The sequence below is a fragment of the Carcharhinus amblyrhynchos genome, chromosome 7 (genome assembly GCF_965287045.1).
Source record: "Carcharhinus amblyrhynchos chromosome 7, sCarAmb.v2.hapA, whole genome shotgun sequence".
Taxonomy (NCBI): domain Eukaryota; kingdom Metazoa; phylum Chordata; class Chondrichthyes; order Carcharhiniformes; family Carcharhinidae; genus Carcharhinus; species Carcharhinus amblyrhynchos.
Genome location: NC_137330.1, coordinates 95,185,386 through 95,209,619, shown reverse-complemented (window position 1 = coordinate 95,209,619; position 24,234 = coordinate 95,185,386). Strand labels below are relative to the sequence as shown.

Genomic DNA, 24,234 nt, shown 5'->3' with positions numbered 1-24,234 from the left:
TAATTTCTATTCAAATGAATTCACCAAGTTCAGACCTATTCTTACCTGGCCTAACCTGCTTACTCTGAGTTTCACACTCCTGGCCTTCCAGAATCCCACATCAGTGGAGATGAACATACAAACAGGCAAAATAAGAGCCATGGCCAAATAAGCCCCCCATTCGGTCCCTCAAGCTTGCTGTCCATTCAATAAGATCATGACTGTTCGACCTCTGATCCACCTTGATAACCTTTGATACCCTTGCTTAGGCTGCATCTATTTATTGACCTAAGGCTACACCATCTTCTCCCACTAGTATATTATTTTCACTGACTTTGAAATCAGTCAAGGCTTCTGTTGTAGCAAGCAAGGGTCTGATTTAACTGGAAAAGTCATGGCCAGATGATGTCATCAGTTTTGCAGTGATTTTTCCAAAGACTTGGCAGAAGCCCACTTTGTGTCAAAGCTCCCAGGGAAACCAGGCAGGGCGCAGCATTGTGACCACCGTGAGGCCAAAATAAATAACACGTTTGATCCTTTAGTGGAGCAGGAAGGAATTCTTGGGCCTCCAATGCCCCTCCCATCGGCCTCTCTCCCCACTCCAACCTCCATTTGAGAACTCTTTCCATTCAGCACTTATTTATACCACAGTCAGTTCTCCCAAGCCCTGGGTGATAGCTGACTCCTGGCTCATGTTCCCACCCTCGCTCGCCTGCCTTTGCACAGTCTTTGCTGGCTTCAAGCAAAGCACTCATTCTTCCAATTGTGCAAATGTGGCCTTTCAATTAAGATACACTGGACTCATTTCCTTCCATAACTTCCATGTATGTATCCAATGCATCATACCTCCCACCCCTTTATAATTAAAGCTTCAGTTTTAAAAATTTATTTATTAGTGTCACAAGTAGCCTTACGTCAACACTGCAATGAAGTTACTGTGAAAATTCCCTAGTTGCCACACCCCGGCATCTGTTCTGGTACACTGAGGGAGAATTTAGCATGGCCAATGCACTTAACCAACATAATATAAGAACATAAGAACATAAGAAATAGGAGCAGGAGTAGGCCATCTAGCCCTTCGAGCCTGCCCCGCCATTCAATAAGATCATGGCTGATCTGTCGTGGCTCAGTTCCACTTTCCCGCCCTCTCCCCATAACCCTTAATCCCCTCTCTTATCAAAAACCCATCAACCCACATCTTAAAAATATTTAGCGAGGCAGCCTCCACCACTTCAACGGGCAGAGAATTCCAGAGATTCGCCACCCTTTGAGTGAAGAAGTTCCTCCTCAACTCCGTTCTAAACTGCCCCCTTTATCTTGAGGCTGTGCCCCCTAGTCCTACTGTCTTTTTTGAGCCGGAAGAGTCTCTCCACCTCTGTCCTATCCATCCCATTCATCATCTTATACGTCTCAATGAGATCTCCCCTCATTCTTCTAAACTCTAACGAGTACAAGCCTAGTTTATTCAGCCTCTCCTCATAGCTCAACCCCCTCAACTCCGGTATCAGCCTAGTAAACCTCCTCTGCACTCCCTCCAAGGCCAAAATATCTTTGCGCAGGTGCGGCGCCCAAAACTGCACACAGTACTCCAGCTGCGGCCTCACCAATGCCCTATACAGCTGCAGCAAGACCTCCCTACTTTTATATTCAATCCCCCTCGCTATGAAGGCCAGCATCCCATTCGCCTTCCTGACCACCTGCTGCACCTGCAAGCTGGGTTTTTGCGACTCATGCACAAGGACCCCGAGGTCCCTCTGCACCGTCGCCTGCTGCAGTTTCTCGCCACGTAAGTAATAGTCCTTCCTACCATTATTCCTACCAAAGTGGACCACCTCGCACTTGCCAACATTAAATTCCATTTGCCATTTCCTGGCCCATTCGCCCAGCCTATCTAGATCCTTCTGTAGACTCTCCACACCCTCCGCGCAATTTGCCGTTCCACCAATCTTGGTGTCATCAGCAAATTTCGACACCCTGCACTCGGTTCCCTCCTCCAGATCATCTATATAAATGGTAAAAAGCTGAGGCCTTTGGACTGTGTGAGGAAACCGGAGCACCCAGAAGAAACCCACACAAGCATGAGGAGAATGTGCAAACTGACCCAAGTTGGAGAATCGAACCTGGCGTTGTGAGGCAACAGTGCTAACCACTGTGCCACCATGCCGCACCTAGTGTCAGCTTTATTTAATTCACTCCTTTATTTAGAGTGAGACTTGAACCCAGTGACTTTGGACAAAGGGGTATGAACGCTGCCACTAGACCAAGCTGATAGGGGTGTTATTCCGCCTATTACTAACAGAGGCTAAAGGGTATTAATGTGTGACACAGCTACACACAAAAAAAGATGCTTCTCTCTTTAGAGAACCACTGGAACTAGAACGCAGTTCTGAAGTGGGAAACTGACACTTTTATTGAGCAGTTTGGAAGTCATTGCTAAGTATGAAGAACACATTTCAAACTGTTGAATGACATCAGACTTCTGGGAGTCCAATAGATGGAGGAAACAGAGAAATTAGCTTTACAGTTACTCTTACAGTCGAACTTTATAGTTCAGTCCTGTTAAAGCAATCTAAGCTGCTTACCATGAAAGTGAAAGAGCCACTCACTGTCACAGGAATTCAAGATAAAATATAAGAATTGTCCTGTTGTAGAAAACTCTGGCACAATTTATACTGTAGCAATGCTGATTTAAAAAAAAATCCATTTGCAAATCTGCTGTGCCCCCCTTACATTAATTTCATAATTGGGATATTCAGTCAGCGCAATTCAATTTGCCCAGTCTTGCTGTTTTCTGCAGTTAGAGTCTTCATTTTCAGTGTTGCCATCTCTCGAAGAGATCTTTCCTTCCCCTACTTGTGACGTTTTCTGTCTGTACTCAGGGAAAAACAAACTAATAATAATAGTACTGATAATAATGCTGAGCTAATAATAAACTTGTGCCTGCCACGTTAACCTGTAAACATTTAATTTATTCTATTAAATTGCCCTACTGACTATGTTAATTGAGCGTTAGCACATTGATGTAAATAGGTTAGCACCTGCGTTGGAACAATAAACAATCAAAGCTGGAAACCTGCTTAAAATTAATTTGCTAATCTCCCTGACAACCATTCCCAGTTTCGTCGAAGGGTCTTTCCTTCCTTGGGCCAAGTTCCTGTATGTATTGCCTCGGTGTGGATCTTCAGCACCGCGAATGTGTTTTGAGTTCAAAAATGTGCTATCACCCCCTCCACCATCATGCCCGTCCCCATCCAAGGCCATAAAATTCACGAATGGAGAATTGTGGTGGTGTGGATGATCTTCCTGAGGGGGCTTGACTGTTTAGATGCTGAGAGGATGTTCCCCCTGCTGAGGGAATCTAGCTGAGCAGGCGCAGTTTTAAATAAAGGTTGTCCTATTAAAGGACAAATCCCTTCTCTGAGAGTTGTTCATCTTTGGAATTCTGTTCCTCAGAGGGGAGGCTGGGCCACTGAAGATTGTGTTAGGCAGATTTTCAAACAACCCTGGAGTTAAAGGTTATAGGATCAAGCAGGAAAGTGGAGTTAAGACCACAATCAAATCAGCTATGATCTTGTTGAATGGTGGAGCAGAATCAAAGAGCTTAATGGCCTATTCCATAAGACCATAAGACATAGGAGCAGAATTAGGCCACTCGTCCCATCGAGTCTGCTCCGCCATTCAATCATGGCTGATTTTCTTTTTCTCATTCCCATTCTCCTGCCTTTTCCCGATAACCCGTGATCCCCTTATCAATTAAGAACCTATCTATCTCTATCTCAGACACTCAATGACCTGGCCTCCACACCTTCTGTGGCAAAGAGTTCCACAGATTCACCACTCTCTGGCTAAAGAAATTCCTCCCCATTTCTGTTTTAAAGGATTGTCTCTTTAGCCTGAAGTTGTGACCTATTCCTGCTCCTTTCCCATGATCTTATGACCTTATGAGCTTATATATGCCATGTGAAGTGCTGTGCTTTGATTTATTACTGTCACATGTATTGCAATACAGTATTGGTATATAAGTATTGCTTCTTGCACTCTTTTTTTAAAGCCCCTAAGCTAATCCCAATTGCCCACATTTGGCCCATTTCCCTCTATACCCGTCTCACCCATGTAACTGTCTAAATGCTTTTTAAAAGACAAAACTATACCCGTCTCTACTACTACCTCTGGCAGCTTGTTCCTGACACTCACCACACAGAGGTAAGTACTCAGCCAGGTACATCCAAGCACTGAGGCATCCCACCTCCACTGCCCTCCCAGGCAATGCATTCCAGACCATCACCACCCTCTGTGTAAAAAAGATTTCCCTCAAATCCGCCCTAAACCTCCCACCCCTCATTTTTAACTTGCGTCCCCTCGTAACTGACCCTTCAACTAAAGGGACCAGTGGCTCCCTAACCACCCTGTCCATGCCCTCATAATCTTGAAGAGGTCACGCCTCAGTCTTCTGTGTTCCAGAGAAAACAATCCAAGCCTATCCAACCTCTCTTTATAACTTAAATGTTCCGTCTCAAGCAACATCTTGGTGAATCATCCCCTCCAGTCTGTTCACGTCCTTCCTGTTACAATATCGTAAATATGGAGAAATTGTCTCCACTGGCAGAAGCGTCAGTGCCAGCAGATACGGGTTTGAAGTAATTAGCAAAAGAACCAGAGTGACATAAGGAAAAAATGTTTATACAGTGAGTTGATATGCACTGTCTGCAAGGATTAGTGGACATAGGATTAGTAAAACTTTTAATAGGGAATTAGATAAGTCAGGGCTTTGGAAAAAGAGAAAGAGGAGAGGGACTAACTGGATTGTTCTTTTAACAATCCAAATGGTCTCCTTCTGTGCAGCAAGATCCTATGATCATCTCCTTGGGGCCCACTGCAGCCTCTGTCAATTTTCTGCTTGAAGCAATGGGAACTACTCAATATGTTTACCCTAAAATGGGCCAGCATCTTTACAACATGTTTCTGAAACTCTGCTTCAGCTGCCCCAAAGGAATTCCATTACATTATCGCTGGCTGGAAAATGTTAACAGTGTAACAAGTACATGACCTTTCTGCAACTTTTGACAGGATTGACCACATCATTCTCATCCAAGTCCTATCCCCCATTCACATCCATTTGGGTGGGATTGCTCACACATGGTTCCATTCTTATCTATTCAGCCATTGCCAGAAAATCATTTGCATTGGCTTCTCTTCCTGTTTCCACACCCTAAATGTGATCTATTTGTACTCATTCTTTTGAACTTACTGAAGCCCCGTTGTGTTAATGTGTTCATGGAGTCACTGGAAATAACACAAGTCGCTTGCTTGGGAAATAGGCAGAGAAAAAATGGCCATGTAAGAGAGCACACACTTGTAAATAAAACTCATTTGTATTAACACTCCATGTCCCAAGTACAGCATATCCTCAACATACAACACAAAAACAGACGACGAGGATGGCAAACAGCAGTGCTTGCCACCTGGGACGAAATAATTTGTGAGAAAAGAAAAGTTAGAAAAGAAGATATGTGGACATGAGTAACGACAATCTGCTGCAGACCACTTATAGAGCTGCCTGTATTCAATAAGAGGTTGAAGCTTGGGTTGTTTCCTTCTGTGAAAGAAGAATCACTACCGGAAGGACATGGAGTCTCTGGAAAGGGTGCAGAGGAGGTTTACCAGGATGTTGCCTGGCATGGGGGGACTGGGTTACGAGGAGAGATTGAAGAAACTGGGGCTATTCTCCTTGGAAAGACGGAGATTGAGAGGGGACATGATAGAAGTATATAAGATACTGAAGGGAATAGATAGAGTTAATAGTGAGAGACTGCTCCCTAGACTGGGTACGAACACAAGAGGTCATCACTTAAGGGTGAGGGGGGGGAGGTATAATTTGGAGGTAAGAGGAAGGTTCTTTACACAGAGAGTTGTGGGGGTCTGGAACGCGCTACCGAGTAGGGTGGTGGAGGCAGGAACGTTGGACTCGTTTAAGATGCAGTTAGATAGGCACATGAGTGAAACGAGAATGGAGGGATATGGTAGGGGCTATTAAATAGGGTTAAACCTCGGGAGACACCGGAAGGGCAGGCTGTATGATTAATATTTTTTGTCTTTATTCCACAGGTGGAGCTCCACCTTGTGTCAAACGAGGGGCATGCACACGGCGGGTCGTGCGTGGGCTGCTCTTGGAAGTCCAAGAGTGGCCTAGTACTTCGTGTCGGTGTGTGTGCTTGATCCTGGACCGGTAGACGGGCGCCGCAACAGCTCAGTGACTAGCACTGCTAGCTGTGCAGATACATGGATTTGGGCCTGTGTCTGTGGGAGTTTGCGCATTCTCCCTGTGGTTGCGTGGGTTTCCTCCGGGCGCTCCGGTTTCCTCCCGCACCCCAAAGATGTGCTCTTAGGCTAATCGGTTTTTACCAAATTGACACTATTTCTTCCCTGAATCTGACTGAGTAGGGTTCCATTCGTAGACATGCAGGGTAGAATAGGTGTAGGGTGATGCGGCGGCGCGGGCTCGTTGGGCCGAAGGGCCTGTTTCCCGTGCTGGGTTGTTCTTTGTTCTTTGTTCTTTGTAATCAAGGCAGCTGCTAGAAACAGACTGCAAAATGAGCGGCACAGTAGCACAATGTTAGCACTGCTGCCTCACAGCGCCAAAATCCCATGTTCAATTCCCGGCTTGGGTATTACGGAGTTGCACATTCTCCCTGTGTCTGCCTGGGTTTTCTCTGGTTTCCTCCCATAATCTAAAGGTCTGTGAGTTAGATGGATTGGCCATGCTAAATTGCCCCTTAGTGTCAGGGGGACTAACTAGGGTAAATGCATACAGTTGTGGGGACAGAGCCTGGGTGGTATTGTGGTCAGCGCAGATTCCATGGGCCAAATACCCTCCTTTAGCACTGTAGGATTCTATGATTCTATAACTCCCCACTGCAAAGTGTGTATGCAGGAACCCACCATAGGTAGAAAGAGTGGTGGGAATTTCCAGCATGCTAGGACCCTTTGGTGGAAATGTGTCACGGTGGAGCTCCTTTACTGATGTCACTCAGCTCCACCTCAAAGCCATGGGTGGAATAATATGGGTGAGGGTGGACATGAAACCCCTCAGCCATAAAGCACCGTGGAACTGATCAACAATGGCTGGTTGGGACTTCCACCCCTCACTGAGGCACTAGCAGTGCCAGGAGAGCATCAGTAGCTCTGGTCATGACCACAGAAGAAAAGGAAGACCAATACCCATGGATCCCCGGTGCAGGCAAGCCTGGGGTCTTGGGCCGGGAGGGTTTGGGTAGGCTAGGGTTGGGTTGGGGTGGGGGGAGTGTGTATGCATAAAGGAGGGTGTGGGTAGCAAAGGAAGGGGGCAAGGTTGACCTTGGGTAGGTCTGCCCTGCAATCAGTAAAGGACAGCCCCTGAAGTGTGAATCCCCCTTTCCTTCCCACCCTTGACAATATTGGGCTGACCGCTCCCACCATCTTCCCAAAACAAATGCTTCATGGAATGGGAAGTGTATTATCAGGTTCAATTGGTTTGATAAAAAGTCTAATAGATCCTTGATCATTCATTTAGTTATGGCGGATAGACTGCAATTTCAGCACCTGTCTGTTGACCGTATTATGGGAATGAGCTCGGAGGATGGGTGGGAAGATGATGGATCCACAGTATTCCATATGGCTTCCCTGTGTGAAACTTGCCACTGGAGCATGTAAAACACAGCCCTATAGCTCCTGACCCCTACATCGTTGCTAAATTATTGGGCCGCTTATCCGAAGCCAGTACTGGATGAGCAGAAATTTCCTCCAATTAAATATTGGGGCATCTAAAGACATTATTATTGGTTTCTAGTCCAAACCCTACTTTCTAGCTACCTACTCCATTCCGCAGTCTGTTTGCAATCTGGGTGTCACATTTTATCCCAAGGTAAGCTTCTAACTTCCAATGCACACCATTGCTAAGACCACCTATTTACAGATCTGTAAAGCCTGACTTTGCCTGTATCAGTGAATCTGTTGCTGAAACCTTCAACCATGCCTTTGTTACCTCTAGACTCATTTATGTAAAAGCATTTTTGGTTGGTCTCCCACATTTTGCCCTCTGTAATCTTGAGGTCACGCAACACTCTGCTGTTGATATTTCAATTCACAACAAGTCCCCTCTCACTCTTGTCTTACATTGGCTCCCAGTCATGCATTTTTCCATTTTAAAATTCTCATCAAATCTCTCCATGACCTTGCCTCTCCCTAGCTCTATAATCTTCTCCAGCCTCACAACCCCTTAAGAAAACTGTTGTACCATTAATTCAGGCCTCTTTGCATTCCCAATTATAATCAGTCCACCACTGATGGTTGTGCCTTCAGCTGCTAAGCCCCTAAACTCTGGAACATATACCCTCCCTACATCTCTCTGCCTCTCGACTTCACTTGTTTCCTTTAAGATACTTCTCAAAATAAACCTTTGGTTATCTGACCTAACTTTACCGCTCTACACACCATGGGAATTAGAGCGAGTGACGGGTGGAAAATGGGAAAGCCCATTGACCTTGGGCAGGATTTTACAGTTTCAGGATGAACGAGGCTGTAAAATCCCACTGAATATCTTCTTCATAAAATCATAAGTTCATAAAATATAGGAGCAGAATTAGGCCATTCGGCCCATCAAGTCAGCTCCACCATTCGATCATGGCTAATATGCTCCTCATGCCTATTTTCCTTCCTTCTCCCCAGAACCTTCAACCCATTATCAATTAAAGATCTGTCTAACTCCTCCTTAACTTTACTCACTGTCCCAGTGTCCACCACACTTTGGCATATCCACAGATTCACAACCCTTTGGAAGAAGTAGTTTCTCCTCAACTCTGTTTTAAATTTGCTACCCCTTATCCTATGACCTCTTGTCCTGGAATGCCCCACCAGTGGAAGCATTCACTCCACATCTACTTTATCCCTACTTTTTATCATCTTGTATACCTCAATTTGATCTCCCCTCATTCTTCTAAATTCCAGAGAGTATAGGCCTAAACTGTTCAATCTCTCTTCATACAACAAACCCATAATCTCTGGAACCAATCTAGGGAACCTCCTCTGAACTGCCTCCAATGCCACTACATTTCTTCTCAAATAAGGGGACCAAAACTGTGCACAATACTCCAGGTGTGGTTTCACCAATGCCTTGTATAGTTGCAATAATACTTCCTTACCTTTATATTCTATTCCTTTAGCTATAAATGCCAACACCCCATTCACTTTCTTTATTATCTGCTGTACCTGCGTGCTAGTTTTCTAGGACTTATGAACGAGGACACCCAGATCCCTCTGCAACGGAGTACCCTGAAATCTCTCCCCATTTAGATAATGAGTCGCCTTCCCATTTTTCCACCAAAATGCGTGACCTCACATTTATCCACATTAAACTCCATTGTGTGTTGAAAAGTCTAATGGCAGCAGGGAAGAAGCTCGAGTCGGCCCTGCCATTTACAGCTGTAGCTCATACGGAAAGATAATATTAATTCCAGGAGTTTTTAATAGACATTCCTCAGAAAGCTTTTTCAACCAAATCCATATTGCATTAATGAAATTGGTAATTTGTCAAAACCATTACTGTAATCAGCTTCTAAAAAGAGGGAGGAGGAAATCTTAAGTTAAGGCAATCAGCGTAAGCAGCTAACTTCTGTTTGTTCAGGCACGTAAGGGACATTTTTCAATTCCCTGAATCATAGCGCCCTGCTACCAAGAGGTCAATCTTTGCTTGCAAGCTGGGCTAATTGAGTGAAGGCAGAGAAGTTAGACATCCAGCATTATTATAATACTGCATTATATATCACCCAGCAGAGCTCAAGCAGGTTTATTTTTCAGCAGTGGTAAAGGAAACCTTGGACAGGAGGTGAAAGGGCACCCAATTCTTGCACAGATAAAACCCATGCTGCCGACAGCGCATTGAAAAGAAGCTCCTAATTATCTGTGCACAGATTTACAGAGGTCATTACAAAGTGCGCCTTCCAGGTCCATTAAAACGTGGGTTACATTCCTCCTCATACAAGCGCTGCTTTCATTCAACACAATGGCCATTGGGTACCAATAAAATTATAAAAATGTAATATTGCTTCACAAGGACATGTCGGCCAGTCATCCCTGGATTCTGATTTTCACTGAAGATAAATAAAACGAGAAGAGGGCAGAAAAAAGCACTGGGTTTTTTTTACAGTCATTGCCCTTGAGCCATGCAAAGAGCTGGGAGTTTTTTTTATGAGGTACACGAAGCACTAAAGTCTTGCAAAATCTTGCATCCGGTTTTGATTAAACAATGTCTAGCCTTAGCAAACATTGTTAATATGTATTATGTTTTAAAGATTGATTGTTTTTCGTTTATTTCCCCCTTCCTGCCAGCACCCTACAGGCACAGACGCAGCTGCTGTTCAGCGCGCAAGGAATCTAATCTTCCAGCTCACTCAGACGCATTATGCGTTAGTTACCCGGTGCCTAAGATTTATTTACTCTGCACCCATCTGCTGAAAAAAAACCCAGTTAAATCTTGTTAATTTACAAGATGTTCACATTCCTTTGAGCTTCTGGAGTGTCGCCAAAATGAAAACCGTGACAACAGTGACCTGCCTCCCACATATTTTTAGTTAAAGGTCGGTTCCTTCCAGCATCCACAAATACTGAACAACAGACACGACCAATTTCAATGGAGTATAGATCTGTAATGTTGTTTCCATTTGTCATTTGGCTGATTTACACGCCGCCCGCCCCCCCTTATCTACAGGTGGCAGTGCGGTTGATTTGTCATGGCTACCTTGAGTCAGCCAAAGGTTCTGGTTGAGAAAACCAGTCCATGAGAACAGGATGGAATCCTTGTTTGTCCTCATGTTCAAATCTCTCCACGATCACTTGTCTCCACACATCTGCCATCTTGTTCTATCATCCCAGCCACTGACTCCGTCTATACTTCCCACTGCCTCGGGAAAACAGCCAGCATAATCAAGGATCCCACACACCCCGGACATACTCCCTTCCATTGGGAAAAAGATCTGGGGAAAAGTCTGGAAACGCATACCACAGACACAAGAATAGCTTCTTCCCTGCTCTCATCAGACTTTTGAATGGTCCTGTCATATGTTAAGCTAATCTTTCTTTTCATCATACCTGTAACTGCAATGTTATATTCTCCACTCTATCCTTTCCTTCTACCCTATGGACTCTATGAATGCTATGTTTTGCCTGTGTAGCATGCAAGACACAATGCTTCTCACTGGATACTAATACATGTAACAATAATGAATCAAATTATACTTCTGTCCCAAACTCACCTAAAACTCTAACTAAAGAAGGAAGAAAGATCTTGCATTTATATAGTGTCTTTCATGGACTCAAAATCATAGAATCTTACAGTGCAGAAGGAGGCCATGCTATCCATTGAGTCTGCACTGAATACAATCCTACCCTCAGGGCCTACCCCCATAACCCCATGCATTTACCTTGCTAGTCCCCTGGACACTAGTGGTAGATTTAGCATGGCCAATCCATCTAACCTGCAGATTTGTGGGAGGAAATTGGAGCATCCAGAGGAAACCCACACAGATACGGAGAGAATGTGCAAACTCCACACAGACCCAAGCTGGGAATCGAACCTGGGTTCCTGGTGTTGCAAGGCAGCAGTGCTAATCACTGTGCCACTATGCTGCCCCAATTTCAGGATGCCCTACACAGCCAATGAAGTGTAGCCACTCCTACAATATAATAAAAGCTCAAAAGTTTCAATACAGCAACATAGCATATACAACTTAACATAGTATATCTGAGCGTGATGTAACTGCTGGCATCTTTTTATTCTCAGATACTGACAAGTCTCCTGTGCATTGCTAACATTTCCTGCTTTTATTATGAGCATCAACTGTGTTTAATTAAAATCCATTCATATAACAACTTTAGTAGGAAATGCCTTTTGACTCGCTAGTCTAACTTATCATTTGAGGTCTGAAGTATCGTCATCTCAAATTAAAAAAGGTATTTTAATTTTGGGCAACAGTGCAAAATGAGTGCAAGACATCAGGAGAAAAGTATAAAGGGTTACTGAATCGATATCACCAATTTCATACCTTCACCCAAGCTCAGAATTACTCCAAAGATTTTAATCTCTAGATCCATTCAGGAAAGCATTTTTCGGATACTTTTCCATTTTATGTTGTCTTCTTTGGCATAGTGTATACGGTAATTTCAAACTGTTTGTGTATATTGTTCTTGCAAATTGACAAGTGTATACTTGTTTAAAAAAAGTAAATGATCCCATAAATAAAAAAAGTAACAGTTTTATATACATTTTTGGATGTTTCTGGCTATTACTGCTTTTATTATTATGACTGACACTATCCACAAACAGTTCCAACATGTCAATGTGACCCTCTGCTGATCTATTATATTCAGATATAAAAACTTACCTAAAGCAGAATTTGCTCTTAATCGTAACAGATTTTACTGTGTTTGCCAGAGCATCTAAATTAAAGAAAATAATCAATTCAGCACCCAGGCTGCTTTCTATCATCAACAATTGGCCTCTTTTAGGTCAAACCAAATAAACAAACTCAAGTTAAATCAGGATCAGCAATTGGAAAATGCAGAAAATACATCATTGTGTATTGAATTTTCCCAGCAATTTATTAGTCATTTTTTCTTCCCTTAACAACTTGCTTCCTAGATTAAAAAAACTTCCCCCTTTTAAACACATCAATTGAGGTCATATACTTAATAGTTTACTTATTAGTGTCACAGGTAGGCTAATATTAACACTGCAATGAAGTTACTGTGAAAATCCCCTAGTCACCACACTTTGGCGCTTGTTCAGTGACACTGAAGGAGAATTTAGCATGGCCACAGCACCTAACCAGCACGCTTTCCAGACTGTGGGAGGAAACTGGAGCACCCCGGATTAAACTCATGCAGACATGGGGAGAACGTACGGACTATGCACAGACTGTCACCCAAGGCGGGAATCAAACCCGGGTGCCTGGAGCTGTGAGTCGGCAGTATTGCTGTATGTGCCACCTTGCCATTCCCCCAATTGACCATGTATCCATGATCTTCTCTCACAACTTCCTTAAAAGAAAAATTTCCCTTGATTCACGTTTAACCAGTTTAGTTTAAATGTTAATATTCCATCTCTTTATTTTCAAGATTCTTTTAAGAGGGAAGAATTGGTCCCTACTTACTCTGCTAATTCCCTTCACTATTTAATAAAAATGTAAATATTTTACCAAATGATGGAACATTAATATTGTAATTATACTTTTGCTGTTACAACACTTTTTGAAGGAGAAAACTTTGAAGGGTTAGGCCAATACAAGTTTATTAACCTGAAGTGTTAAACACTCTCTTCCTCCATAAATGTTACCTTACTGTGCATTTTTTTGCATTTTCTGTTTTGGTTCAGATTTTCAGCAGATTAGGAGCTTTTGTATTACATTATCTAGTCTTTGTTGCATCTATGTCCACGTGCAATTGTTTTTTAAGGGGAAATTCAAACAGAATGGGTAAAGATTTAGGCTTACTTTGTGTGAGATGCAGATGAGCTGGGATTTCTGTACTGTTGATACTCAAACCTGGCTACAACATCATGATGCAATTGAAATGTCTAGGAATCAGAAACTAAGAACTAGTTTCTCTCTGCTCTTGTGGTTTGTCATGCCACTGAAGCTCATACTTAGGTTAAAAGCTTGTAATTCACTCCCATTACTCTAAAACTGATCTTGAGATAAAAAGTCAGCACAAATTTTTTTGTATGGAGAGTTTGTAGGCCAGCTTGGGTCTTGTAATAGTTTGAAGCAAGGTCTCTGCTTTAAATTTGTAATTCCTGCATTTTTAAGAATTATTCTGCTAACTACTAATAACATCATTTCCAAGGAAACATCTCACGTTGTTTTTTAACTTCTTGATCTTATTCCTCAAGATTCTTTTATTCTCTGAGTTAGTTCCTTCATGCAAATCATGCAGCCTCGTTATTTAAGTGGTATTGACAGTGAGTGTTAGTAGCCAGCTATCCAACCATGCAGCAAATCTCGACTAAGGTTAATCCTGGCCTTAGCTGATGTCCAAATACACAGTCCTACATATGCGGGCACCCATATAGACAGGCAGACACACACACATTCATGAACATGCACTCATACAGACATCCACACATGCATACATAGAAATACCCACACAAGTACATACACCAGTAATAGTAAAAGGAGACTGGCAAAGGTTGATTAAAGATAACCATATGTAATGAATGTGGGATAGTTGGGAAAAGTCTATTTCAGACATCTGCAACATATTACATGACATTCTTGAAGAGGTGCACTTCATGCTGGAGAGAATGACAATCCAGGATTTTTCTGTATGGAAGTGTGAAGTGGAGCTTCAAAGGATATTGGTAGCTTTGGGATTAACAGTTACATACTTCCAGGGTGAACCTGAATGTGACAACTTCACAGGATGCCCAAGGTTTGATTGGATCTATAAGATCTGTTATGACATTACCAGTAGTTTTATTGCCTGCATTTATAGGCATCAAGAGGGGGCCAAAGATGCTACTGTCTCTGCTTTCTTAAGGTTCCACCAATATCTGCACACAATAAAGCTTTAGATGTGGGCTTGGCACCATTTGATGTTACAAGAGATGAATTGTTGCAATTTGGACTCCATGCTTCAGTGAGGTGAACCACCTCAGACCTCCAGGAGAACTTTATCTTAGAAACCTAGGGTGGCATTTTAAGGCCTCGCTCGAACAAGACCAGAAATCCCCACCTGGGATCAACAGACACCTCCATTCTCCACCCCTCACCCTCTCCGATTCTGCAGCGGGCGGGGAATTCTTGTGCTAGTGTCACTCAGGTAGCATCTCACTGAGGTAAATGCACAGAAGTAGAGCAAGGCTGCTGGAATCTGAAACAAACACAGAAAATGCTGGGAAATCTCAGCCGGTCTACAGCATCTCTGCAGCAAGAATAGAGCCAATGCTTCAGGTCTGGATGACCCTTCATCAGAACGGAAGAAGCGCTGGTGAAGGGACATCCAGACTCAAAACGATGGCTCTATTCTCTCTCCACAGATGCTGTCATATGTTAGAGCAATTAAGATAGTGAGTACAGAGGACTGACATGACAAGACATGATTATATATGAATTAGTTGACATGCTTTGGGTGAGCATTGCTCTGGAAAATAAACAGGATTTGACTACAAAAATTAGAGTTTGTTTCTGTGTTTTCTTGCAACCATTCGAAGTTGAATAATAATGTGTAAGATGCTTGCTTTTATCTCACAGAGGTACAGACAAATGACTTGGCAACTGGACACTTTGTGAGGGTGGATGACAAAGAAAAATCAAACTCTAAGTGACTTTACCTTACAAGAGTGACAGCACTTCAGAAGTAACTTGTTGGTTCTTAAATCTCGTGGGATGTTCTGAGGTTGTGTAAGCTCCTTCAAAAAGATACAGGACTTGAGGTAAGTTTTTGAAGAGAAAGAGAGAGATCAGTAGTAAACTACCAAAGAAATTTCCTAAAAATCAGTGCCCACTCAATACTGCTGGCAAAGGACAAAGAAAATTACAGCACAGGAACAAGCCCCTCGGCCCTCCCATCCTGCACCGGCCACGCTGCCTGACTGAACTAAAATCCTCCACTTTTCCAGGAACCAAATCCCTTTATTCCCATCTTTTTCATGTATTTGACAAGATGCCCCTTAAAAGTCACTATCGTATCTGCTTCCACTACCTCCCCCGGCAACGAGTTCCAGGCAATCACCACCCTCTGTGTAAAAAACTTGCATTCTTCATTATTTGAAGATCATCAAACCATGGCTTATTCAGCGGTTTAATTCCCAGGCGGCATGAGGAGACAGGCCCCCAAGTCTACCTCAGCGGGACTGGGGATCAAACCCTGTGCTGTTCGTGTTATTGTGAGCCACAGGCTAGCTGTCTGTTAAGAATGATTATTCTTCTGCTATGTGAAGAATTGGAGAACAGGAGAGGGCCTCTGTCCACGCAGCGAGTTAATTAGTCACACAGGTTTTTGTTCCACCCCTGGGCAAGATTTCTTTATTGCAGACACCAGATGTGGTCACTTCCATCCACCTGCAGCTAAGTACTCACAAGTTTTTAACACTTCATTTGCATCAGTGATCTGCTCCTCATCATCACACCTCCAGGTATACGGTGCTTCATGGAGGAATATTCTGTAATTCATCCATTCACACCATCATTCAGCCTTATTTCTCACACTGGGAATTATATAGACCCTAATTTTCCTCTATATAATACAACATACTTCACTTGGTAGAGTTGTTGTATGTCCTTTTGTGCTGCAGGGTGAATTTTCTCTGCACGACAATCAGGAACAAAGTTAAGGGGGATTAGTACACAGCCCATTCCTGCCGCAGCTTCCAATCTGAGGGTAATTATATTCTCCATATGAGCTCCCAACAGTCAATCCACATGGTTGATGTGTGCAGGGTGAGCAGTGACTGGTTAATTAACAAGTTGCAGCAGCCATTAAATGGCAAGTGTACTTTTATCAAGGAAAATTGATCTGCAGCCTGCAAATATTTTTCTCAGCCATCACTGCAGCCCCAGGACACCACTCCAGGAACCATCTTTGGCCTGGCTATCTTTCACCCACGGCTATTCCATCCTTCACACGTTTAGGAACAGGAAATGATTCCAAAGAGTTTGCCTCCATTCCCAAGTCCTCCAATCATGATGACGTGGAAAGGACTACGGATCACAAACACATTCAAGCTGATCTATAGTAGAGACTAAGCTGAGAGAGTCTGCCGTTGTACCTCTCCAACTGTCCTGGCTTGAGACAATTCACACCTCTTTAACCAGTGATTATCCCACTTTCCATTCTCATTGTCTGTACCTATAAGACTTGATTACCTGTAAAGACTCCAAGCTTTCTTCACATTCCAATCTGTAATTATCTCACAATTGTGTCTTTGCCTTGTATGCCATGTTTGTGAACCTTCCTCCCCATTCACCTGATGAAGGAGCAGTGCTCTGACAGCTCGTGATTCCAAATTAACCTGTTGGACTTTAAGCTGGTGTTGTGAGACTTCTTACTGTTTCCAGTAATGAAGCAGTCAGTTCTGGCTTTGAGCAATAGTCACAACCTCACTGTGTCCACTCCTATAGTATGTCCATGCATAATGCAAACTAGAAAGAGCTGTTATTTGTAAACAATGTGACAGACTGAGAGACAATATCTTGTGGCCATTCATAGATTTTTTTAAAAGCATTTTTAACAAGTGCTTGGGATGTAAGTGTTCTTGGCAAGCTATTTTATTGCCCACCCAAACATCATAAAACTTCCTGCCTCATTTCTTAAAGAACCTTTAATCGGTTGAGTATTTTTGATAAGATGAAATTTTGATGAACATTGATCCTGGCATTTGCATTGAGATAATACCTGCATTCCTCTTCTTCCTTGGGTCTGGCCCAAGCCCACCTTACCTCAGCTCGGGTCCCTGTAAGGTTCAGGCATGGGAAATCCCACCTGCAGCCCAGCACTGTTAATGTTGATGGCCTTATAAGGGTGAAAGGATATTCGGTCCCCACATGACCCTCCTAGAACTGGGCCTTATGCCTGGGATTTAGCATGTCCATAAATCCATGGTTATTCAGGGAAACGCACAGATTGGCAGGGAACTTTCTAAGTGTCATTCCAAAAATCACATTACCGCTTGACTTGTAGTTATTTTTTCTAAACATATACTTTATCCATAAAATTTATAAAAATACACTACATGAAACCAAAACATGGGGATACATATCTTCTTTCTCGTTCCAGGTGGGGTGCTTAGCCCGGCAATACTTGCACATTGGCAGTTCAGACATGCATCTGCAGAAAATGCTGGAAAACCTCAACAGGTCTGACAGCATCTGTGGGCAGAGAATAGAGCCTACATTTCAAGCCTTGATGACCCTTCATCAGAACTCTGATTAATGTTAGCTAGACTCGAAACACTGGCTCTATTCTCTCCCCACTATTCTATCCTCAGCTGTCAGATCTGCTGAGATTTTCCAGCATTTTCTGTCTTTGTTTCAGATTCTAGCATCTGCAGTATCTTGCTTTTATCAGACATGCATCTACCCTGCCTAGTTCTGTTAGAATTTTATAGGTTTCTATGAGATCGTCCCTCATTCTTCTAAACTCCAGCGAATATAATAGTAACCGACTCAATCTAAACATACATGTCAGTCTTGATGTCCCAGGAATCATTCTCGTAAATTTTCACAGCATTATCTCCATAGCAAGAATATCCTTCCACAGATAAAGGGAACAAAACTGCACACAATATTCCAGCTTTGGCTTCACCAAAGTCCAGCATAATTGCAGCAAGTCTGACAAATTTACTGGAGTTCTATGAGGATGTGTCTAGGGCGGTGGATAGAGGAGAGCCGGTGGACGTGGTCTTTCTGGATTTTCAGAAGGCGTTTGACAAAGTACCTCACAAGAGGTTATTGCAGAAGGTTGGGGGACATGGAGTTGGGGGTAGGGTGTTAGCGTGGATAGAGGATTGGTTGTCAAATAGGAGGCAGAGAGTGGGGGTCAACGGGTGCTATTCGGATTGGCGGATGGTGACTAGTGGAGTGCCCCAGGGGTCGGTGCTGGGGCCTCAGCTTTTTACCATTTATACAGATGATCTGGAGGAGGGAACCGAGTGTATGGTGTCGAAATTTGCTGATGACACCAAGATTGGGGGAACGGCAAATTGTGCAGAGGGTGTGGAGAGTCTGCAGAAGGATCTAGATAGGCTGGGCGAATGGGCCAGGAAATGGCAAATGGAATTTAATGTTGGCAAGTGTGAGGTGGTCCACTTTGGTAGGAATAATGGTAGGAAGGATTATTACTTACGTGGCGAAAAACTGCAGCAGGCGACGGTGCAGAGGGACCTCGGGGTCCTTGTGCATGAGTCGCAAAAACCCAGCTTGCAGGTGCAGCAGGTGGTCAGGAAGGCGAATGGGATGCTGGCCTTCATAGCGAGGGGGATTGAATATAAAAGTAGGGAGGTCTTGCTGCAGCTGTATAGGGCATTGGTGAGACCGCAGCTGGAGTACTGTGTGCCAGTTTTGGGCGCCGCACCTGCGCAAAGATATTTTGGCCTTGGAGGGAGTGCAGAGGAGGTTTACTAGGCTGATACCGGAGTTGAGGGGGTTGAGCTATGAGGAGAGGCTGAATAAACTAGGCTTGTACTCGTTAGAGTTTAGAAGAATGAGGGGAGATCTCATTGAGACATATAAGATGATGAATGGAATGGATAGGATAGAGGTGGAGAGACTCTTCCCACTCAAAAAAGACAGTAGGACTAGGGGGCACAGCCTCAAGATAAAGGGGGGGGGGGGGCGGTTTAGAACGGAGTTGAGGAGGAACTTCTTCACTCAAAGGGTGGTGAATCTCTGGAATTCTCTGCCTGTTGAAGTGGTGGAGGCTGCCTCGCTAAATATTTTTAAGATGCGGGTTGATGGGTTTTTGATAAGAGAGGGGATTAAGGGTTATGGGGAGAGGGCGGGAAAGTGGAACTGAGCCACGACAGATCAGCCATGATCTTATTGAATGGCGGGGCAGGCTCGAGGGGCTGGATGGCCTACTCCCGCTCCTATTTCTTATGTTCTTATGTTCTAAGACGTTCCAGCTCTGGTACACAAATCCTCTCACTTTGAAGGCCTTCTTTACATCTGCTGCATCTGCATGCTTACCTTCAGTGACCTGTGTACAAGGACACCCAGGTCTCATTGCGCATTCCCCTCTTCCAATCCACAGCCATTCAGATTATAATCTGGCTTCCTATTTTTGCAATCAAAGGGGATGAACTCACATTTATCCACATTATCCTGCATCTGCCATTCATTTGCTCACTCGCTCAGCTTGCCCAATCACATTGAAGTGACTGAATGAGTCTGAGTGAACGAATCTGAGTGAGTGAGTCTGAGGGAGTGAGTGAATGAGTCTGAGTGAGTGAGTCTGAGTGAGTGAGTCTGAGTGAGTGAGTGAATGAGTCTGAGTGAGTGAATGAGTCTGAGTGAGTGAATGAGTCTGAGTGAGTGAGTGAATGAGTCTGAGTGAGTGAATGAGTCTGAGTGAGTGAATGAGTCTGAGTGTGTGAATGAATGAGTCTGAGTAAGTAAGTCTGAATGAGTGAGTCTGGGTCAGACTCACTGGCTGGGATTTTACCTGTTTGCCCTGCCCATCGATGGGCAGTGCGAGCTGGTAAAATTGTGCGAGACTTGAAAAATCAGGGTCACACCCGATTTCTTAGCTCTCACGACCTTACAAGAGCCGGATTTCCAGCAAGGTCAGCCTCTCGCCCATTTCTAGCGAGAAGCTGAATAAATTATTCAAATTTATTTTAATGTTGATTTCCATGTGTTTAGCAAGCCCAGCACTGATTCGTCCAGGCTTGCTTGCCTTTATGGAAAGGTTCTCTTCAGCAAGGACAACACCTGCTTTCCATGAATGAGGAACAGTCGTGTTAACCTCGCTACTTGAACCCGCAGCCATTGGGGCCCCCCCGGGAGGCTGAGGGCTAGCTCCAGTAGCAGGGGCCTGACAGTTCCCTCCCTGTCGGTCAGGTGCCTACTATTGAAATTGCGCATGTGCAGAATCAGAGGTCTGCACATGCGCAATAGCTTCCTCTACAGGCTGACTGGCGAATTAAGCCCAGCCCACAGCCTGCAGCAGCTAGAAATTGTCTAGTTCATATTTTCAATGTCTAAGAACATAAAATTGAGCATGAAAACTCACCCAATAAATGGATCAGGAACTCTGCCATTGTCACACTAGCTGGACACTTAGAATCATTCTCATAAAATACTGCCCACTCATCAGACTCACTCACACTGACTGACTCACTCACTCAGACTCATTCACGCGGACTCACTCATATCGAATCACTCACACACACAGCCTCACCCATTCCTCTCCTGGCCTGGGAGATTTGGACATGTTGCCATTGAAGAGATGTTCGGGATGCTGTGAAGGGGCATGTTTATTCTCTGTGTCCTGTTGGAGACACCAGCTGCCCTAAGCAGGCAGGGGGCTGGGAGGGCACTGTTGCTGCAAATCTGCTGTTCCTCATGTCCAGCCCAGCCCATCTTGACCACTGTGCTCTTTCGGGGGCGATACCTGTGCAGGAGGATGAGAGAGAGTGGCGAAAGATGGACAAAGCCCGTGCGGTGGAAATTACATAGAAACTATTAACCTTCACACTGACTCCCCCAGTCAGAGACAGTTTCTCCCTCACTGGAGAGATATAGCAGAAAACTGGGGAGGGAAACAGCCCATGATCAGAGGAGCAGCTCTTGGCAGAATCTTTCACTGAGCTGAGGTGTGGTTTGAACACAGGTTCCCTGGGCCAGAGACACAGGCGTGAAGGGCCATGGGTTGGGCAAGCCTGCTTTTGAATTTCTTCCCTGTATCTGTCTGACTCTTGTGCTTTCTTTGCTCCTTTAACACGCTCTTTAAGCCTACCACTTTGACAAAGCTTTTGGTAATCCAGTAATGAAATCTTCAGTGGTCTGGCGTCAATCCTGTCACGTGAAGCACATTGGAGTTATTTCATTGAGTTAATGGTGCTGTGTAAATGAAAGCTGTTATCGCGCATACATCTTTATTCCATGCTTCCAGACGAGAAAATAAAAGCATTGCCAACACCTCTGAGTTGGATTTCGGCCTGACTCACAATTGTTTGATTCACAATTAGAATTTATTTTCACTTCACCACTGAGAGGGGAAGCACAGTATGCCCCAATTTACAATCAAACCATTGACGCAGAGTTAATCATCGAACTGCCGCGCAGAAGTGTGGACTGTGAAACTCGAGCGGGGAGGAAAACTCATCTCATTTGCATTTCACCCAGACTCGCCAGCTGCAAACACGGGAAACTCTTCCCGTGTTCAACAATCTTTGAAATGTTCAGCTTCAGGCTCGACTTCTGTTTTCTTTCCTCCCTTTTTTTTCTCTTTTTAACAACTCGCTGCCCCCACCCCCTCCCTCCCCACCCCCTTTTTTCTCTCTGGGTGCGAAATGAACCCCACCTGATTCCTCACAACAGCTCGCAAATGAAGTGCTAACTGGTGTGGTTTTATTGAAGGGAAGCAGAGTGGAACAGCATACCTTTTTGTCAGGATGTAAAAGGCCTTCGGTCATGTGGCGATCCTTGGGGTGAATTCTTTATTGTGAGTTATAACCTGCTTACTGATGAGCTGTTAATAAAACAAAAAGTAACCCCGCGGTGGCAGTAGTTTTCTCTCCACAAAATGCGCAGGCATTTTTTTTCACAGGGTGGTATGGGAGGAGGGATGTTGATGTGAGTGTGTGTATGTGTGTGTCTGTGTGTGAAAGTTTATTGTTAATGCTTTGAGTGTGAATAAATCTGCTTTTAATTTATACGTAGTATTTCTGGTTCATTCTGAAACTCAAACACAATCAGCACACTTCAAAGGCCCGCCGCGGTGTCATAATAACACACAGGCTTTTTTTCTCCCTCTCTCAGAACATGTTCTGAGAGAAGAAAGACAAACACCCACACTAGACTGACGACACCACACACAAGAGGCACTAACACGGCAGACAGAATGGCCAAGATGGCCAGACAGCACTCACCTGCTGGCGGTGGGACACAAACTCCCCCCAACACCCCTTCCCAATAAAATGCTCGGTGATTAGCCACCAAGTATAGGAAAAAGCAAACCTACAGGCCTCAAACTCCCAACTCATTTTAGCTTCCAGCTGGAGTTGAATACGTTCGGCAGCCTGGGATAAGGGAACTGTTTAGGGGGAGAAAAAACAAGAAACAGATGGAGTCTCCTGTCGCTCCACGGTTTTATTTAGAGCTGCAATTTTTTTTGTGCATTGGCATCTGTTCACACAGGGGTGTCTATACATTTTCTCATTATTACAGTCAGACCCTGGTAATCGCACCTCTCACTTGCAAAAGAAAATTACTCAATTAACGGGGTTATGTGTTTAAATGGGGGTCTGTGGATTGTACAATTAGACTCAAAAATCTAATATTTCTGCGAGGCGTGGTGTTAAAGAGGCACTGTCATTATCAAAATCAAAGCATTGGTTTAAATGCTTTTCTATAGCAATAAAAAGGAGGAAAACTGGACTGGAAACCTGAAATGAAATATATGGAAACCCACTACATCCAAAAAGGAAAAAGATGACCCAGTGCTTCCGGTTCTGACACACTGAGACCTACTTTTGATGTTTAAGGGGGGATGAAGATGGGGAATAAATAGTCCACCCATTTACCTTTGAAGGCCTCCCATTCAGAATTTCAGCTTGACCTTTATTGAGGCAGTTAGTACTCCTGCTGGAAACAGGTGGGGGCCTCATAAATAGATGTAAATAGGGGTCAACTGACATTGTCAGGACCTCCAACCCCATTTTAGTGTCAATTAGTGCAGTCACAACAACTTCCACTACCCACCCGCAAATGATGACTATGTCAGCGCAGGAATGGCATGAAGGTGTTACTTAAAGGCAGCAGGGCAGACTGAATCTGTGCTTCTCTGGGGGTCGCTATCGCAAAACTCTATCACCTCCTACTGCAAAGTATGCAGCATTCTGCCACAGCTGGCATTGTGCTGCCTATTTTAGTCGAGGCGGTTGAATTCTTTGCCTCAGTCTCCTTCCAGATTGCAGCAGGGTAAATCAGAAATTATGGTCAAGTAACAATTGCACCAAAAAAGTGTCAGGCAATAACCATTTCCAATAAGAGAGAGTCTGACTCTCTTCCCTTGACACACAACAGCATTGCCATCACTGAATTCTCCACCATCAACATCTCAGAGAGTTACCATTGACTAGAACCAAACTGGTCCAACCACATAAATGCTGTGGCTACAAGAGCAGGCCAGAGGCTGGGAATCCTGCACTGCAACAGTTGAAATTAAGTACATACAGATGAATTACGTTGACTAGATGGTTACTTCAACACACATAAAGAGACTTATTGACACAGGAGTAGAATGGAGCCAGTAGGTATATACCTCTGGTGTTTCAACCTATGAATGGATCTATTCCAATTAATAACTGGCTCTGATGTCTTCCTTCACCAGTTGGTCAACAGGAGTATAACTGTAGGCAAATCACCTCTTGACTTCCTAAACTTATCCACCGTCCACAGGACACAAGTCAGGAGTGTGATGGAATTGTCTCGCTTTACTTGATGAGTGCAGCTCCAAAACTCAAGAAGTTCAATGGCATCCAGCACAAAGCAGCCAGCTCGATCA

At 44.0% G+C, this 24,234-nt stretch overlaps 1 long non-coding RNA gene across 1 annotated transcript; it reads right to left on the bottom strand.

The window, feature by feature from the left end:
* Positions 1–2,340: 2,340 nt before the first annotated feature.
* LOC145345542 (uncharacterized) lies at positions 2,341–22,262 on the bottom strand. Its single transcript, XR_013887081.1, has 4 exons — positions 22,109–22,262; positions 15,338–15,415; positions 14,740–14,877; positions 2,341–2,848 (listed from the first exon to the last, which is right to left on the bottom strand). It is a non-coding gene; the product is annotated as an uncharacterized LOC145345542 (long non-coding RNA).
* Between the last annotated feature and the right edge of the window lie 1,972 nt (positions 22,263–24,234).